Raw genomic sequence first — 21,559 nt, 5'->3', positions numbered from 1 at the left:
AGAAAATTATGACTTTCAAATACAAGAATCAAGAGAAGCATGAAAAGGTAAACAGGAAAGAGAAATCATAAGGGACTTATTAAAGCTGAACTGTTCACATTCCTACATGGCAAGATGATATTTGTAACTCATGAGACCTTTCTCAGTACTGGGGTAGTTGAATATACATACATACATACATACACACACATACATACACACACATAGACACACACACATATGTGTCATGCATATGTGTATATATGTACATATATATATACATACATATCTACACACACACACACACAGAGGGCACAGGGTGAGTTGAATATGAAGGTATGATATCTAAAAAAATAAAATTAAGGGGTGAGAGAGGAATACTTTGGGAGAAGGAGAAAGGGAGAGATCCAATGGGGTAAATTATCTCACATAAAAGAGGCAATAAAAAGCTGTTATAATGAAAAGGAAGAGGGGGTAGGTGAAAAGGAATAAGTGAACCTTACACTCATCAGATTTGGTTTAAGGAGGGAATAACATATACACTCAATTGGGTATCTTACCCTACAGGAAAGTAGGGGGGAAAACGATAAGGGTGGGATGATAGAAGGGAGGACAGATTGGGAGAAGTTGTAGTCAGAAGTAAACACTTTTGAAAAGGAGCAGTGTTAAAGGAGAAAATTGAATAAATGACAGACAGGATAGGATGGAGGAAAATATAGTCTTTCACAACATGACTCTTACGGAAGTGTTTTGCATAATGACACATGTATAACCTATATTGAATTGTTTGCCTTCTCAAGGAGAGGGGGGTGGGGTGGGAAGAAGGGAGAAAATTTGGAACTCAAAGTTCTAAAAACAAATGTTAAATACTGTTTTCACACACAAGTGGGAAATAAGATATACAGGCAATGGGCTATAGAAATCTATTTTGCCCTACAAGAAAGTAAGGAGAAAGAGGTTGGGGAGGGGAATGGAGTGATAGAAAGGAGGGCAGACTGGGGAAGGGGCAATCAGAATACATACCATCTTGGTGTGGGGGGGAGGGGAGAGATGGGGGGAAAATTTGTAACTCAAAATCTTGTGAAAATGAATATTGATAACTTAAAATAAATAAACTAATCTTTAAAAAAAAGAGTTATAATTTTGTTTCTTCATTCCCTAGTCTAAATCCTTCAATTTCTTTTCCTTCTCTAAATCCTTCAATTTCTTTTTTCTTGCTAAAGCTAAAATTTCTAGTACAATGTTGAATAATAGTGGTGATAATGTACACCCTTATTTCTCCTCTGATCTTACTGGGAAAGCTTCTAGCTTATCCCTATTACATATAATGCTTTTTGATGATTTTAGTTAGATTCTACTTATCATCCCAAGGAAAACTCCATTTATTCCTGTGATCTCTAGTATTTTTATAGAATGTTGCTGTATTTTGTCAAAAGCTATTTCTCTATCTGTTATGGTAATTAGGGTGGGACTTTTTTTTAACTGTTTTTTTCTTTTGGAATGCTGAGGTAATCAAGTACCTTTGATTAGTTTTGCCTTTCAAATGTAATTACAAGCAAAGTGGACTTTTTGTTGTCTTTGTTTTGGAGTGCTGCTCAACACTAAGATATCTTTCATTGAGTTGGGAGTCTTTTGTGACCTGCTTACTTCAAGGGAAGGCCTAAGTCACATGTGTTTGAGTCGCATGGTTGTGAAGTCCTTTGACCCGGAAGAAGTATATATAAACTTGGAGGTTAGTTTTTTTTGCATTTAGGGGGCGAATTCATTGAAAGAGTGTTGGTGAGATACTCTGGGTAGCCATTGAAAGAGACGCTCCCCCCCCCCACGAGCTTTTAAAACCCAGATGTTGGTGCTTCTCTTTGGTCACTATATATGTGTTGTGATACGCTCAGACAGATAAAAGCCTGTCTGTTGATCTTTTTGTAATTTATGTTTATATTTGCTCTGAAGTTCAGGGTGCTGGCTTTTCACCCTGAATTAAATGGATGGTATAGGTATGTTTACTTAAAATAAGATGTTAACCCCTTAAAGTTGCTTTCCTTAGAAAAGCAGATCAAAGGACTTATGCTAGCAGCCCTTCTGTGTGCTCTTGTTGTTGGTCTTTCACCTGCACAATGGCTGCTAGAAACACCGTTGTTACAGCATCTAATGAGATAATTACATTATTTCTGTTAGTTTGGTTATTGATATGGTCAATTATGCTGATAGTTTTCCTAATATTGAAACAGTCCTACATTCCTGGTATAAATCCCATGTGATCATAGTATACTATTTGGGTGATAAATTGTGGTAATCTCTTTGCTAATATTTTATTTAAAAAATTGACAACAATATTTGTTAAGAAAATTGCTCTGTAATTTTATTTCTTTGTTTTCACTCTTCTGAGTTTAGGTATCAGACCATATTTGTGTCATAAAATGAATTTGGTAGGAATCCTTCTTCACCTGTTTTTTTTTTAAAAACAGTTTATATCATATTGAAATTAGTTGTTCTTTAGATATTTGGTAGAATTCACTTGTAAATCTGTCCCAGGAGATTTTTTTCTTACAGAATTCATTGATAGATCATTTAATATATTTTCTTAAAATGGGGTTATTTAAGTGTTTTATTTCCTCTTCTGTTATGGGCAGTTAATGGGCAATTCATATTTTTTGTAAATATTCATCAATTTCACTTATATTGTAAGATTTGTTAGCATTCAGTATCACCTAAGTTATTCTTTTAATTTCTTCTACATTGGTAGTGAATTTACCCTTTTCATTTTTATACTGGTAATTTGGTTTTCTTCTTTATTTTTTTAAATCAAATTATCCAAAAGTTTATTTAGTTCATTTTACTATAAAAGCAGCTCTTAGTTCAATAGTTTTCTTGCTTTCAGTTCTATTAATCTTCCCTTTTATTTTCAGAATTAAAAAGTTGGTATATATTTAAGGATTTTTATTTGTTTTTTTTTTCCCTAGCTTTTTTAGTTGCATGCCCAACTTATTGATCTCCTCTTTCTCTATTTTATTCATATAAGCATTTAGAGATATAGAACTTCTGCTAAGAAATGCTTTGGCTGTATCTCATAATTTTTGGTTATATTGTCTCATTGTCACTCTCTCATGAAATTACTAATTGTTTCTATGATTTGCTGTTTTACCCACTCATTCTTTAGGATTTGATTATTTAACTTCTAAATAACTTTATTCTATCTTTCCATGGCCCTTTATTATATGTAATTTGTATTGCCTCTTGATCTCAAAAGGATGCATTTAATATTTATGCCTTTCTGCACTTTAATGTGAGGTTTTTAATACCCTAATACATGTTCAGTTTTTGTGTAGGTATCATATACCATGGAGAGAAAAAGTATATTCCTTTCTATCCCCATTAAATTTTATCCAGAGATCTAACTTTTATAAAATTCTAGTCAGCCCTTATCTTCTTTCTTGTTTATTTTGGTTAGATTTATCTGGTTCTGAGAGGGGGAGGTTGTGGTGCCCCACTAGTATAGTTTTACTGTCTATTTCTTCTTGTAACTCACTTAACTTCTCCTCCAGGAATTTGGATGCTACACCACATGGTGCATATATGTTCAGTGTCTTCATTGTCTATGGTGCCTTTTAGCAAGATGTAGTTTCCTTCTTTATTTCTTTTAATTAGATCTATTTTTGTGTGCCAGAGATCTAGATCACTACTCCCACTTTTTTTTTATACTGCAGCTGAAACAATACATTGTACTCTAGCTTTTTACCTTTACTCTGTGTGTATCTCTCTGATTCAAATGTGTTTCTTGTAATCAACATATTGTAGGATTATGGTTTTTAATCCTCTCTGCTATCTGCTCCTATTTTATGAGAGAGTTCATCCCATTCACAGTTATGATTACTAATTGTTATTTCCCTCCATACTATCCTGCCCCACCCCCATTCATACTTTTTGCTTCTCCTTTCACCCTGTCTCTCCACACCAGTGTTTTCCTTCTGACCATTGCCTCACTCAATCTGCCCTCCTTTCTATCAGGTCCCTTCCCTTTTCTTTTCCCTTTCCCCTGCTACTTCTGCCCCATCCCTTCTGTCCTCTCTTCTAGCCATTCCACCTCCATTTTCTTGTCCCTTTCCCCTCCTACTTTCCTACTGGGTAGGGTAAACTTTTAACCCAACTAAGGGTACACTCTTTTTGAACCAAATCTGATATGTGTAAGGTTCAAACAAAACTCATTCCTCTCCCTTCTATCCTTTTACAGTAATAGGCCTTTATTGCCTCTTCATGTGATGTAATTTACCCTATTTTGCCACTCATATCCTCTTCTCCCAGTACAATCCTTTTCTTCAATCCCCTAATTTTTTTTACTCTCACATCAGTCAACTTATATCCACATCCTCTATCTATGTATGCCTCTTTTAACTGCCCTAATAAAGATACAGTTCTTAAGAGTTACAAGTATCATCTTCTTGTGTAGGGATGTGAACAGTTTACCCTTAATGAATAACATTTTCCCCCCTTTGGCTTCTCAAGAATGGCTTAAATTCCCCTATGCTTCTTTTGAGTCTTGTATTTGAAGATTAAATTTTCTGTTCAGCTCTACTCTTTTCATCAGGAATGATTGAATGACCCTATTTCGTTGAATGTCCATCTTTTCCCCTCAAAGTTTATACTCAGTTTTGATGGGTAATTGATTCTTGGTTGTAATCCAAGCTCCTTTGACCCCTGGAATATCTTATATTCCAAGTCCTCAAATCCTTTAATATAGAAACTGCTACATCCTGTGAAATCCTGACTTGATATTTGATATTTGATTTGTTTCTTTTTGGGTGGTTGCAGTATTTTCTCCTTGACATGATAGCTCTGAAATTTGGCTTTAATATTCCTTGGAGTTTTTATTTTGGGATTTCTTTCATGACGTGATTCAATGACTATCAATGACTATATTACCCTTGTGCATGTGTATACATGTATGTTCATGCAAAACACTTCTATAATGGTCATATTGTGAAAGACCAACTGTATTTCCCTCAATTATATCTCAACCCCTCATTTGTTCTGTTCTCTCCTTTGACCCTGTCCCTTTTCAAAGGTGTTTGCTTCTGATTACCCACTCTCTGAATCTGCCCTGCCTTCTATTACCACCCCTCTCTTATCCCCTTTCCCCCCCTACTTTCCTGAAGGGTAAGATAGATTTCCATACTCAATTGAGTACGTATTTCATTCCCTCTTTAAGGCAAATCCAATGAGAGTAAGGCTGACTCGTTCCCTCCCCTCCCCTCTCTTCTCCATTGTAAAATCTTTTTCTTGTCTCTTTTTTGTGAGATCATTTACCCCATTCTGTCTCTCACTTTTTCCTTCTCCTAGTACATTCCTCTCTCACTGCTTATTTTTTTTTTAGATATCATCCCTTTGTATTCAGCTCACCCTGTGCCCTCTCTGCACACACACACACACACACACACACACACACACACACACACGTATGTATATATTTCCTCCAACTACCCTAACAATGAGAAAGGTCTCATGAGTTATAAATATCACCTTTCCATGTAGGAATGTAAATAGTTCAACTTTAATAGGTCCATTATGATTTCTCTTTTCTGTTTACCTTTTTATGCTTCTCTTGAGTCTTGCATTTGAAAGTCAATTTTTTTTTTATTTAGCTCTGGTTTCTCAAGAGTGCATTAAATTCCTCCATGTCATTGAATATCAATCCTGCCCACCCCCCCCCCGGCCATTTATTATACTCAGTTTTGCTGGGTAGGTGATTCTTGGTTTCAATCCTAGCTCCTTTGATCTCTGGAATGTCATATTCTAAGTCCTCTGAACCCTTAATGTATAAGCTGCTCAATCTTACATTATCCTGATTAGGTTTCCACAATACTTGAATTGATTCTTTCTAGCTGCTTGCAATAATTTCTCCTTGGCCCACGAACTCTGAAATTTGACTATAATATTCCTAGTAGTTTTCCTTTTGGGATCTCTTTCAGGAGGTGATCAGTGGGTTCTTTCAATTTTTATTTTATCTTCTGGTTCTAGAATATCAGGGCAGTTTCCCTTGATAATTTCTTTAAAGATAATGTCCAGGCCCTTTTTCGACTATGGCTTTCAGTCCAATAATTTTTAAATTTTCTCTTCTGGATCTCTTTCCAGTTCAGTTGTTTTTCCAATGAGATATTTCACATTGTCTTCTATTTTTTCATTTTTTTGGTTGTTTTATAATTTCTTGATTTCTCATAAAGTCATTAGCTTCCATTTCCTCCATTCTACTTTTTAAGGAATTATTTTCTTCAATGAGGTTTTGGACCTCCTTTTCCATGTGGCCAATTCTGTTTTTAAGCCATTCTTCATTGGCTTTTTGAATCTCTTCTGCTATTTGGACTAGTCTATTTTTAAGGTATTATTTTCTTCAGTTTTTTGGGGGTCTCCTAAAGCAAGTTGTTGACTCCCTTTTCACAGTTTTCTTGCATCACTTTCATTTCTTTTTCCAATTTTTCCTCTGCTTCTCTTACTTGACTTTCCAAATCCTTTTTGAGCTCTCTCATGACCTGAGACCAATTCATATTTTTTCTTGGAGGCTTTGGTTGTAGGAGCTTAGACTTTGTTGTCTTCTGATTGTATGTTTTGATCTTCCTTATCACCAAAGTAGGATTCTATAGTCTGATTTTCCCCCTGTTTGCTCATGTTCCTAGCCAATTACTGGACTTTTTAACTCTTTGTTAAGGTATGGCTCTGCTTCCAGTGTCCCAAGCTTCAGGAGTTTTGTGCAGCTGTTTTCAGAGAAACTTCTAGAGACCTGTAAGTTTTCAGTTCTTCTGAGGTGGTATGATCTAAGGAGAGGTGTTTACTCCTCTCCTGGCCTGTGCTCTAGTCAGTAAGTTACCATAAGCAATCTTTTCTGCCCTGGAACTGTGAGGAGGGTTCCCTCTCTACCGCTGCCACAAGCTCTGCTATGCCAGTGTTCCTTCTGGCCACAGGACTGCCACTCATGACTGTGACTCAGATCTAAGTACAGGCAAAGCAACAGAATCCTGCCTCAGTGCCAACAAAGAGACACCTGCAATCTCCTGATCAGTTATTCAGTACCCTTATAGTCTATGGCCTGAGAGCTCTGGAAGCAGCTACAGCCACTGACCAAGGCTGCGCTAGGGCTGGAGCTGGTCTGCACTCTTCTCTCACCCAGGTCTGACAAATCTTTCCCACTGAGTTTCTAAGTTTTCTTTGGCATTTGTGGGTTGAAAAGTCTGGAACCTGCCTCAATTGGCAGTGATTCAGTCCATTGAGACCTGCTCCAGGTTCGCTCAAGCAAGTCCCTGCTTTTACTCTGCCATCTTGGTTCTGCCCCCAGGAACTCCTGTTTTTCTTTTAATTGAGCATTTCAGACTATCATCATTCCATTTATTTCAAATGTAACTATCAGTAAAGGAAGTAGATCATGTGATCTTATATCCAGAGCTTAAAGAGGTTAAGCAAGTCATGTGGCCCAATCCCCTCACTCGAATATTCTCTATATATATATATACATACATACATACACACCTACATATACATTCATATATATGTGTGTGTATCTATATCTATATATGTATGTATGTGTATGTGTATTCTATTTTTAAAATCTAGATTGAAATTGTCAAGAGGACAGACAACATATCTGATACACTATCTCTACTATGCCTCTATGTCGCTTTGTACATAGTAGATATTTCATAGGTTCATTGATTATAAGGCTTGAAGAGACCATAGAATCCATCAAGTACATCCCTTTTATTTTGCAGCAAAGATAACTGACTTGCCTAGAGTCACACTTCTAGTAAGTGTCAATGGGGAAATTCAAAGTCCCTTATGCCCCACTGCCTTCATAAATGCTTTTGCAATTGATTGATTTCCTCTTTTTCCTTATGCCCACTACTTGGTATGTACCTTAAGGTCAACCACTGCTTACTTCCTTGATCATGGTAAATAAATTTGGGTTGTTTACCAATGAGTACAATTGAATGGGACAAGCAAATGTATGGAACGAATGGGACAATTTCATCATTGATTTGGCAGAAATAGAACTTTAGCTCATCAGTCCTAGATGTCTGGGAAGCTACCTTAAAAGAGGTGTTTATATCTCCTTGTGCAGATATTCATATCATCCCCAGTTTTATAAACACTATATTGAGATCCTCTCCAATCCAAGGCCCTTACCCACCTTCAATATAATTGAAAAGAAATGTGAGGGAGAGAATGGAAAAAGGTTTAGGCACCTGAGATTTTGGATGGAGTCTATTCTGCAGCATGTTTATCTTTGGACAGTAGGCCATATTGCTCCTGCTGTTCTATCAGACGCTATGACATAAGGCAGCACAGTTATAACCCCTCAGTCTTTGAGCAAACATTTTTTTTTCCACAGGAGCAATTTAAAAGCGCCCATGTTTCTGTCCTGAGGTTTCAGAGTCTAGATGACTGAAAAGTGTTTATGCTTACAGACCTGAAAGGAATTTTTAATTAAAATTTTCAAGCAGCTTATCTCATTTCATACTCTTTAGTTAAACAGAAAAATAGTCTGAGTAATAGATTTAAACACAAATTGGTTGTCTTGTGGACAAACCAGAAGTTAGCAAACTATACCTAAAGAATGAATCTATTTGAAATGAAATGCAGCTCAGATATGCTACCACCAACAATGCTATGCTAGGTTGAGAGAAGAAATAAAATCATTTATTAAAGAAGTGATTAGAAAAGAAACCAATTCTTTTAGAGCTATATAGCAGATGACTGATAATTTTTAGAGATGCTTTTAGAAAAACTTGTGGGAGTCAGAACAACAGTAATAAACTAGCCATTCTAAAATTTGTTTATTCCTTGATCATAGGTGCCTATGACACTGACAAACTTCATTTTGTATCTGGTTAAATAAGATTTATTCGAAGGTTGCACAATTGTTTTTCAGGTCATTTCAATAAATGTTTATTAAGTTCCTATGGTATGCAAATCACTGTGGTCTGGGGTACTGAAGACAAAACTGAAAGAATTCCTACTCTTAAGGAGCTGCTACTCTACCAGACTGGTGAATCTAGTGCTGGTGAGTGAGAAGAGTACCTTTTTAGAAGGAAATTTTATAAGTGATGGAGAATCACAAAACATTAAGATCCTAAAGTCTGAACAAAGTATTCTCTTATCCTTATAGACTTACATAGGTAGATTAGACATTGCCAAGTAATTACTTTACTCTCTATTTATTATAATTATAGATCTTTATGTATCTTAACTTCATTATATGCATTATGGAGATATAATGATATTACATAATCAAATGACATGGCTAGAGAAAAGAGAAGAGCACAGGTAAAATACTAGTGGATTTTTTTTTTGGTAAATGGATATTAGTGTAAGAAATTGGCAAAAAAGAAAAGACCCTAGATGAAGATGAGCCTAGTCGAGGAACAGTCAAACATTGCTGACAGGGCTTCTCAAATGTCATCTTAACTACTAAAAAATAACTTTTAAATACCCTTTAGATCAAAAAATAAATAGAAAAAATACTCTTGCCAGATAAATTTTAATTAGATACTTTTTACCCTCTCTTATCTGCAAGTTCCCACCCCAGAACATTTCAAACTCAACCAATGGCTATCCTGACTAGCTCTTTCACCAGTCGAATGTAAATTTAAAATCCCTGGAAAAAAGTACTGATTTATAGCAAAAGAAAATGGAAAATACTAGTACAATTTCATAGACTTGGTTGGACTCTTGAATATTAACCATAAGAGACAGATTTTCAATTTCTTTCCTTATAGAGTGAATGGAACACACTAAACTGTCACCTGCTCTGCAGCAATTTGTCTTAATATAGTTCAGAACAAGTCCTGATATGGATTATTACTGTAAAAATCCACCTATGACTACATAAAAAGAAGCACAAGTTGAGGTAAATGGCCAGTGAGGCCCAGCCCTATTTGTAAAGTCATTAATTGTCACCTTATTCTGTTTATTATACAAAGAACACCACAGATTTCTACCATTTTTAAAAAAGTATGATTAATGATTTTTTTTTACATCATAGTCAACCAGACTCATCTTCTTCTAGGGTTTTGTCTTTGTTGTCAGTTTCTTACCCTAATATCCATTCACTCCATCTCCTCCCAAAAAAATTCTACTGGTGCTCTTCTCTTTTCTCTTGCCCTGTCATTTATTATCTCCATCGAACAATCTATTGAACAATGTCTTAAAATTTAAAAGTTAAAGCATATGAATATATCTAACAATATCTATGTCATTCTGATCCCCTATTTTCCCACCTCTCTATGAAGGAGGGGAAAATGAGTTAGTGAGTTTAGACCTAGATATTGATGACAGATAGATATGGATATATACTCTCATATATGTAGAATTCATGCATTTATTCATTCCTACATTCATTCATTTGTTCATTCATTTATCTATTTATCTCTATGTCTCTATTATCTATCTTATTTACTTACTATATTTATGTATGAGAATGAATCTCCCTTTTTCACCCAGTCTAGAAGCATAGGAGCCACTCAGGGGATTTATCTCAATATTGATCAGCACAGAAGTTTTACCTGCAACCTTTTTCCAACCTGTGTTGGTTCACCCCTCTTTAGGCAGAGTGTTGGACCTCTACTCGCAGGGGCTCACCCTGCTGGTACCAGACTGAGGCATATGTCCAACTGGCTTTAGCCTTGTTCTAGCTCAGAACTCCTAAACTCAGCTCATGTACCAGACTAAATCTCCCCTAGTAGGAAGTATTACAAATATGCATTGCCACACATGCTGGAACTTAATAATAGCTCATTTATATAGGGCTTATTATAAACCACGTACTGTGCTAAGCACTCTATGAGTCTCATTTGATCTTCACAACAATCCTGGGAAATAAGTGCTATTATTATCCCTATTTTACAGATGGTGAAACTAAAGCAAATACTGTTTGAAAGATTTGCCCAGGGTCAAAAAATTATTGTGTCTAAGGCTGGATGAGCCCCGCACTTTGTCCACTATATTACCTAGATCCCTCAAATGTATCTTCATATCTTAAAAATAAAAATAAAATGATAGAAAATGTAATCAAAATTCATTGTTTTCATGGTAGGAAATATAACTTTCACATTAATAACGTTTCATATTACATTCCTAGAATTATGATGCCATGAGGTTATTGGCTTCCTCAAAGAGAAAGTCTTTCCATCAGGAACATAAAGGATATCACAGATGAATTATCTCATGATAAAGCTATTAAAGATTCATAACTTCTGGGATTTTAATTGGTTTTGATTGATCCCCATTAGAGTATTTGCCAATAGGGAAGCATCTTAATGATTTTCCCTCCATCTAATTTAAACATTGTTCATACTTATTGAACTTAATTACTGATAATAACATGAAGGGGAGTTTTATAAAGAAAAACTAAAACAAACAAAAACCTCTGGTGATAACAGAGTTCAGACTTGCAGACCAAGCTCCTTGCTATTATATAAAAGTCATATTCGTTGACTTTTTTTTCTATTGGCTTGAGCTGCATTTCTTTAATGACATCCTATGTTCTCATTTTCCTTCACAATTTTCTTTTAAGTGTACAATACACAAACCTCTCTTTTGCTATCTTTGGATGTAATTCATTGTTAATTCTCTGGAAAGCATAGTGTTAAATCACTTTCAGTCATAGGAAAACACTGGTAAATGCTGACTTTATGGGAAAGCATTGACAAGAACCATGAAGGCTGAATACATATTGTTGAATGAACACTGCTTTGTTGCATGGAACATCCATATTGACAGAATCCAGAGAGATTTTGAGTGAACTATTCATGGAGCTAATATGTAGGTTTTAGGTTTTCTGGAGAACTTTTCCAGATTTGGACTTTTTAATGTCACAAAGAATTAAATGTAATATAAATAGGTCTATATGTATGCCCACACCTATAGTTTTCCACCTCAGATGAGGGAACACAAAAGGAGGTATGTGGACTAGCTTTATTCAAATGTACATAGCTTGTGATGCACACTGTTTTAATCAGATATCAACATTATCTTCTAGGTTTCAAATTCAAATTTCACTTAATCTGTAATTTTGTGACTGTTTATAAGGTCTGAAGGTAAATTGATCATTTCCCAAAAGTAGAAAGTTCTGTAATTATAGACAGCGGCTATTCAGTTTATTAGGGTGACATGAGATATTGCAATTAAAAACAACTAAGCAAGAAACATTTACACTCTACTCATGTATTAAAAAATATGGACTTTATTTTGTTCACAAGGAACATAAAGTAGTTGATCAGCTTTGATTCTACACCAAATCACAATTAAGAATTTATTTGCATCTTCTATAGTTTGAAATCGGTTATGGAGGAGGGGGTATAATACAGCAGAAACAGTCACAGATTAAATAGTCAAGACAACCTGGGTTGAAATCAGATCTCACAAACCTATAACCTGTGTGATATTGGGCAAGTCACTTAACTTCTCTGTGCCTCAGCTTTCCCACCTGCAAGATTCTATTTCATTTTAAATCAATTTAAATCTATAAGTCTATATTAATTAATGTTATACTAGTGCTTTAATATGCCTAGCCAGTTAGCATCCCCCAACCAATACCCTTTTCCATCTCTTATTTATAGACATATTGTTGAATAAATATGTATCTAACTTCATTTTTAAATTTAAATAAGTATCATTTGGCAAAAAGAGAACTTTTTTTAAAGTTACAGGGCATATAGTCAGATATTAGTCTCATTACAGTTACTATGCAATCATATCCATTTTTGCTTTTTCTCTGATTATTTTCCTCCTATTTTATTCACTATTTCTTACCCTTCTTGTCTCTTTCCTTCTTACACTCATATTAGAGTCATGACATTTTCTGTCCCTGACTAGGAAGGAGCTTTTCTGATGTTATCTGGCAACTAATTCAAAATTTCTGAACTATTAAAGTTTAGAGCTGATGATGACGATGCATGATGTATAGTCACAAAACACTTCACGGAGTTCTTTATGTGCTAGTGTTCTAAGTGACAGGGCAATCTACTAAATTCATAGTAGTTAAGTAGTATCTAGTAGACCAAAAAGAAGTTTACCAATTTTTTCATATTTGACTTATGAAAATCTAGCCTATGAGACGTAGCTTAGAGACTGGAAAATAGAAAGCTAACCTTCTCATCAGGAAGACCTGGGTTCAAGTCTCACCTCCTACACATACTGACTATGGGTGACCTTGGTAAATTTTTAATTTCTCAGTGTCCCTAGAACTCACTGACAAAAATTATAGAAAAAGATGCTGATTTCCATTGGTTGCAGGAGTTTTGTCATTCATGGAGTTACCTATACCAATCATAGGACTAGTACCTATCCCTGTCCATATATATGTATGTATATTTATCTGTATTTATGTTTTGGTATATTTTTTTTCTTTAAATATGATACTTTTGAGCAATGATCTCAGTGTCCTGATGATCCAGACAATGGCTTTAATTTGGTTTCACTGAGAAGTAAGTCATTGCTTTAGTCAAATGATTTTGTTCACCTGGTTTGAAAGATAAATTGCTCGTCTAATGCTTAACATAAACTGAGAGCAAAAGCAATTAGTATGGTGGATGCTACTTTAAGGGGAAAGTGTTGTGTTTTTCATCTTTACAGCAGATGCAGGAACATAAGGCCGTCAGTGGGTATCATGCTAAATTGTCACTGAATTACACAAAATCAACAGGCTTTAACAAAATAGCTAGTGTTTTCAAACTTGTTGTCAGATTAGGGCTTTTGCCAATCTTCCTTACAGAAAGATGTCCATTTATTGTGGCTTGAATTGACATATGGAGGTGATCAGGGAGAAATTTCAGGACCATTTGGGAAATCTAATGTTTGCATGAACAAATGCACATGGTAAGCCTGCAATGTTTATTTATTTTCTCTCTACTCCTTCGTCCCAGCTAAGTCAAGTTTTTGCGTGTATGTGTGTATTTAGCCTCTATTGTCCTAGTAACATTATTGGCTTGATTCATAACTTTATTACAATTGTTTGTTACCTCACCACTTCAATGATAAAATAGCAGGCATTTTAAAAAATTGTTATAAAAATAACCTTAATAATGTTGATAAGCCATGTGGCATAACAGATAGAGAGCTGGTTTTGGAAAGAAGGATTCAAATTCTACATTTGATATATATTAGCTCTGTGACTCTGGGAAAATCACTCATCCTATCAATGCTTGAGGTAGTTCTTTCAGTATGAGTGGGTCAGAAGATGGGGACAGGCATTAGTAAAAGGACTTTTAGATTCTGCATCTCCCTACTCTAATTAAATCACAGGGCCAGTCCCTAACCTTATAAATATTGTTTTCATTAAGTTGTGGGAAATTAAAAAATGAAGTCAAAACATTTTGACCATTGAGTTTTTTTGAGGAAATAGATGAAAAGCTCAATAATCCTATTTTCTTTATTTCTATTCTTCTGATTTTATGTTATCTTGGATTATTTTCACATTGTTATCATTATTATTGTTCAGTCTTTCAGTCATATCTGACTCTTTCTGTGGACCAGCAGCACTCCAATACTATCCAGGAGGTTTTCTTGGCAAAGATGCTTGAGTAGTTTGCTATTTCCTTCCCCAGTGAATTAAGACAAATAGAGGTTAAGTGATTGTCCAGGGTCTCACAGGTATGAATCTGGATTTGAGAAAATTTGAAAAAAAAAAAAAAAAAGCTGGATTTGAACTCAGGTCTTCCTGACTACAGGTCCAGCACTCTATCCACTGAGCCACTGAACCTGCTTCCATTTTTTTTTCACATGTGCAGTTCCTATTCAGAAAACATTTGTAGGTGAAATTGATGCCTATCTGCTCTAATTGGGAGAGTAAGCTAAAAATGAATTCTAAATTGCTCCTTTTCAGAAGAGAAATAGATGACATTTAATGTCTATTAGCTTTATTATGTATCTAACACCTGCAAGTTTGCTAAATCTTTTACATACACTCTCTTTTGAGGCTCACACAAATCATGTGAGACAGTGAGGGCAGGCCTTAGTATCTCCAAGTTGCAGATAAGGGAGCCAAATCTCCAAAAAGTTAAACAATACACCTTGTGTCAAAGGTAGGGTTTTATCCCAAATCTTCCTGACTAAAAACATCACACTCTGTCTGCTATGCCATACTCCCTCTTTCAAAACTATTTTTCATAAGCAGATTTAATGAGTCACAGGAATATTTAATAATTTTAACCCGACTTTGAAGTAAATATTATCACTCAGCCTCCTCTTGCCGTTGTTTACCCATACAATCCAGTCTGTACATTGCTACCAGAATAATTTTCCTTCTCAATCACTTTCAATCATCTCTGCCTCTCAGAAACTTTCAGGACTTTTTTTGTCACCTACAAAATGAAGTCTCAACTTCATAGCGTGATATTTGAAGGTTTCCACAACTTGGACTATCTTTTCTAGGTTAACTCTCACTCCTCCACATGTTACTTTATTCCATTCAAATTGGTCCATTCAGGAACATTTATAAATACTTTGTGTTCTTCCATCATAGCACATTGATCATCCTATTCCTGGAACGTCTTTGCCTTACAATTTCCCCCAAAAAGGGACAGCTATGTTTCAAGCTATAGCTCAAATTCTACTTCCTCTAATGAACCCTCTCTGATCTCCCTAGACAGAAGTGATCTCTCACACCTCTACACTCTGATGATAGCTTTGTTCTTATCTAATGGTAACTGTTCAATATTGCTTTATATCATAGTCATTTGCATATTCAGATGTATGCGCGTGTATATCATATATACACACAGAGAGAAACAGACACAGAAATATATAGAGACACACAAATATATAGTTAATGGGCCTAATAGATGGTGAGTTCTTTGAGGGCAGAAACCATTATTTTATTTCATATCCCCCCACTAGGCTTCCTAGAATAATGTTTCATTTATGTCATATGTACAATAATTGATGTGGTTAGATCCTAATGGGGAGGGTGTCTCTTTCAATAGCCTTTTATATCTTTACATATATTGGAAACAGATTAAGCTAAGAGTAAAATAATAAAGTTTCACACCAAAGTTCTCATTTTAAGTTGCAGAAAGCTGTTCTTCTGTATTGTTCTTTGTCCCAGTGGGGAAACTAGAACCAATTAGTGGAATTGACAGTGAGGCAGACCCGTTCAATATAAAGAATAACTTTCCCACAATTAGGGGGGAAATACAATAGAATGGCCTGCCTCATTAGGTAATGATTTCACTATCATTGAAAATGTTCAAGATTTATTTTTAAAGAGCTGTCACACGGAAGAGGAATTAGGCTTGTTCTTTTTGGCTTCAGAGGGCAGAACTAGAGACAAGGGATAGAAGATGCAAGGAAGCAGATTTAAGTTTGTCATAATGAATACCTTCCCAATCTTTAGACATCCAGAAGTAGAAAGGGCTGCCTAGTAAAATGCAGGCAACCCCTCATTTGAGTTTTTTGGCAAGGCTAAATGACCACTTACAATATATTTTGTAGGATTTTTTTTTCTGAAATGGGTGTGAGTAAATGACCACTAAAAATTCCTTCTAAGTATCTGATTCTGTAAAGAACCTGGCCAAGCATTTGTCAGAGATGCTGTTAATGTGATTAATGAATAAGGAAAGGAGTTAGATTAAATTAATTCAACAGTCCTTTCTAAGGTAATATGAGTAACAAGGATTTTATTCATACACATTTATTTTGATTGAATATTTAGATTTTTCTTCTTTTTTCCTCTAATCTTTACTTCTTTCCTCCTTTCCTCTATCCCTCCTTACCTCCCTCCTTCCTTCCTTCTTCCTTTTCCTTCTTTCGCCCTTCCTTCTTTCCTCTCTCTCTCCCCTCCCTTCCTTCCTTCCCCTTTATTTTACTCTCTTCTTTCCCTACTTCACTTCATTTTCCTCTCAGAAACACTTAAGTATCTTCCATGTACAACGCTTTATTATGATATCAAGATTAGCCACACTTATTTAAAAAACATTACTTTAATGAACAATTAACTTCTGATATTCATTCCAGTGATAGTTAAGAAACCTTCAAATTTCATAGTATGACTTGCGCTCAGCTTTCCTCGTGTCCACTAGTTGGATTAAGTTTAACAAATTACTTTCCTAGATAAGGTTTTATGTCCCCTGTGTGTTTCAATAACTGATATTTTCTCTCAGTTGGCAGCTAACTTCGAATAACAGATGTGCTTGTTTAGGGGAAATCACTACCATAAGGAAGAGCATAATTTTATTTACCACTGTTTGTGATTTTCCCCAGTCTCAGCAAATAGAGACCCAAGAACAACTGAGACACAAAGATAAGTTTAGTTTGATATTGCCAATAGGATAAGCAAGTAGTGAAACTTCCAAGAACCTTCCAACTACCTGCTCATACAACATGAAACTGGCAGGGCCCCTAAAATGGTTATTTTCTAGCCCATTTATAATACTGAAGGACATATGGCAATTCCATGCACAAGATATGTGTGTAAGCATTTGTTAACATTATTGAACAAGATGAATTACTCAATTCCAGATATTTTTCTTCAGCAAGAAATCTCTCCCAACTGCCTATAGTGTAGTAGAAAATGTAATATGATTTTGCACGTTTGGTGTTTTTCAAGAGATACCTATGGATTTTGTGCATAATGGAAAGGACAGCTGGTGTGTAGTGGAGAGAACGTAGGATCTAGAGCAAGTCCTGAATTTTACTCCAGACTCAGCCCTTTTCTTTATTGTGTGGCCTACATCAAGTCATCTAGCACCTCTGTTTATGTCACCTTATTTGAAAAATTAGAATAGTTTTTGTACCAACCACCTTATAGGACTGTTGTAAGGAATCAGTGAGATGATGAATATCAAATTTTTGCTTGACCATAAGTCATTATAGAAATATCCATGATGATGATGATGATGAAGCCAATGATATGGTTGATGCTGATAATATATAGGCTACTCTGAGAGACTACATGTTCATTTTATCTAAGAGCTCAATCCATATCCTTTCTTGGGAGTGCTTACTAGAATTAAATGAACAATTCAGTGCTTGTGGTGACTCGCTAATGCGACCTATTTTAAATTATAGGCCCATCATCATGTAAACATTCATCCTGTGGTGCTGAAACAGAGTACACTCTTCATCATTATGTCTAGAATTTGAGAAGCTGGTGAAAATGGTTTTTAAGAAACCATGATTACTTTTTTCCAAGCATTCTCAATTTCAACAGATTCAAGTACTTAAAATTTTTACTGTAGATCTGTAATTTCATTATATTACTAGCCCGTATATTTTTCTTCTTGTAATTATTACCTGGAGTTTCTGCATAATTTAATACTAAAATTTGTTCCATGATCCCCTTCATTTGGTACATTCTCCACCAATGCTGCTTGAAAGTCATCCCATTTTGTGTCCATTACATTTTTAAAAATTTATTTTAAAGCAGATAGGTAGTATAGTGGATAGAACATTGGGCCTACAGTCAGGAAGAGCTGTATTCAAATCTGGCCCCAGACACTTACTAGCTGCGTGACCCTGGACATTTACTTAAACTCAGTCTCAGTTTCCTCAACAATAAAATAGGGATATTAAAAGCACTTTTTCACAGATTTGTTATGAAGATCTATTGAAATAATATTTGTAGAGATTTCATTTACTAAAAGTGTGTTCCCTTCCCCTACCTCCTGTTTTGCTGCAGATTAAAAATATTATCACTAGAGTAAATGTATGAAGATTGATAAATCAGAGTTGGCTCACAATCTGAGGAGAAATTAATTATGTAGCTATATGTTCATATATATATAATTATATATATTAATATATAAATATATATAATATCATCTGCTTATTCTCCCCAAATTAGGTTTTTTATTTCATTTAATTTTAAACAACAAAAATAAAGACTTATCAGAAAGATGAGATGTAGATAATTTTATTTTTCACAGGAATGAATATGTACTATCACAACTGCCAATTTAACATTAATATTTTAAAGGTAAAATTAAAGTATACCAAAAAAGCAACAGTGTTTAGTGAGTACAGACAATGAAAATTATTTAAACAGAATAAGTAGAAGTATTTTCTCATCTTATTTATTTCCATCTACAAGAAGTCTTAGGGGAAAATAATAAATAATAAATGGGGTCTGAGATTTGTAGAATTTAATTACTTTTAAATTGTGATATCAGATTAGCAAGAGGAGGAGACTTTGGTGACTAACAAGCCTGACATTTACAAAACCTGCAAATTTGTCTTGTTAGTTTGATAGGAATGTATATAGCAGTGACGGTGAACTTCAATTATCTGGACATCTGAGGGAGTGCTATGACTACCAATAGTTACGATAATTTTGAAATGATAATTTCATCTTTTGAAGGTTGGTAGAGATAATCACTGGAACTGGAATTCTGAACCCAATTCTGACCAACACAAATAAATTTATTGCTGAAGAAGAAATTAAAGGATTTTTTTTTTTATCACTGGGTGGGAGACAACTACTAGAATATAGAGTTCACTACATAGAAAGAAGAAAATTGAGGATAATCTGACATACACTCTAGACTTTGGATATCTGATTTCAGAGGCTTTAGCAAAATAATAGGTAAGAACCTATAGTCTAAAATTCTTCAGGGAAAATTGACCAAGTATCTCCCAAAATGAAATTCTGAAGAGATAAGCAAACAAAAGAAAAATCCAAGAAGAAAACAAAAGCAAATTATCAAAACAGAATACACCTACTCAATGAACTTATAAAATAAAACTTAATATTGGAAAAATATATAGTAGATAGGAACAAAAGTAGGTAATAAATGATGCACAATAAAACACACCATGATATTATAAGAATAAAGTATGTAGTTCTAAAGCTCAGATTCATTTTGGGATGGTGAAAAAATGCTATGGAAAATGATATTTCAAACTACATTGAGAAGTTTCAAAGGTGCAAAGAAGAGAAAGGACTGCTAGCAAGAGTAGAAAGGAATATAATAAGAAATTAAGAATAGGCATGTGCTACAGTAATAGAGTGCTAGACAAGGAGTCAGGAGGACTTGAGTTCAAATCTAGCTTTAGAAATTTTCTAGACTTCAGCAAATTCCTTAAGTTCTTTCCGCCTTAGTTTCTTCATCTATAAAATAAGGTTAATAAAAGCTCCTACATCTAATGGTTGTTATGAAGGTAAAATGAAATAATAAAATACTTCAAAAATCTTAAAGCATTGTAAATGCAAGTTATTGTGGCTGTTGTGATCTTTGGTGTTATTTATTATTATAGTATATAATTATTCAACTTGTATTTTGATTCTATTTAGTCTGCAGAGGAAAATGAGAGTTGGATTGGATATGATGAAAATCATAAATAAGAAGTAGAAATGCAATATAAGTAAGGAGATAGCAATATAAAAAATGGCCCTAGAGAAATCACATGCCAGGGTTCTGAAGAAATAAGCAGATATCACTGATAAACAACCCCCCGTAATTTTTGAATGATAAAGAGAATTGGAACGATGTACTGAAGGACTGGAGAATATCAAGTGAGTCTCAATTTTAAAATAATAATAAATTGGGAACAGAGTGGAATTTGGAACCTGTAGACTTGTAAGGTAAACTTTGATTTCAGTCAAAAAGTTCTAAAATATGTTCTTAAAAGACTTGTGAGTGGGCATATAGTAGAGGAAACAGTGATCCTTGAGAACCAGAATGACTTCATCAATGCCAAACTAATCTCATCTTTTTTTTTTCACAGTGAAATTGGTAAATGAGAGGAGACCTAGTTTAATAAGAGTATACGAAAACATTTGAACAAGTATTTCTTGCTACTCATGTTGACAAAAAGGGAGAGATGTGGGCAAAATACTTAGGTGGATTTGTAACCAATTAAATGACTGAACGCAAACACTGGTCATCAATAAGTTAATGTCAACTAGGACAAAAATTTCTTACAGAGTTCCTGAGGAAGCCATCCCTAGTCATGTGTGCTGTGTGCTACATATGCTATGTGTGCTCTGTGTGTGTATGTGTTTAACAGTTCTGTGCAGTTTTTATATGAAGGCATGGATAGTATTACACAGTTTGGAATAATAATTAATATGTTATATATTAGCATTGGATCTGAAAAACACCTTGAAAGGACAATTCTTAACAATACACTTTAATAGAGATAAATGTAAAGTGATACTAGAGGTGTCATTTTCACCCATGATTAAAATCCTTGAGACATGTTTCGTTGTCTGATCTTTGGGATGTTACACATGAAATCCTCTGTAGGTACAGGTTCGACTAGATGCTCTCTGAGGTTCCTTCAAATTTTGAGATTCCACGATTTTATGATCCCTGCATTATCCCTAGCATAACTATTTTTGTCAGTGAATTATTAAAGTTATATAATTATGAGTCCCTTAACATCTTTCTGAAACTTGCTGTACTGCATCAATAATTTACCTTCAGAATATTCATGCATAGTTATCTAACAGAGTTAATGGGAAAATTTTTGTTTTGCTTTGCTTTTAGATAACGACACCAGCCATTGATTCTATTTCAAGTATGTAGGACGAAGTGTTTACTTTTATTGGCTATAATGAAGTCAAAGGAGAAATAATACTCAATTACTTGCTTGTCAAGCCATA

The sequence above is a fragment of the Trichosurus vulpecula genome, chromosome 3 (genome assembly GCF_011100635.1).
Source record: "Trichosurus vulpecula isolate mTriVul1 chromosome 3, mTriVul1.pri, whole genome shotgun sequence".
In the NCBI taxonomy this organism is placed as follows: domain Eukaryota; kingdom Metazoa; phylum Chordata; class Mammalia; order Diprotodontia; family Phalangeridae; genus Trichosurus; species Trichosurus vulpecula.
Note: the sequence above shows the minus strand (reverse complement) of the source record.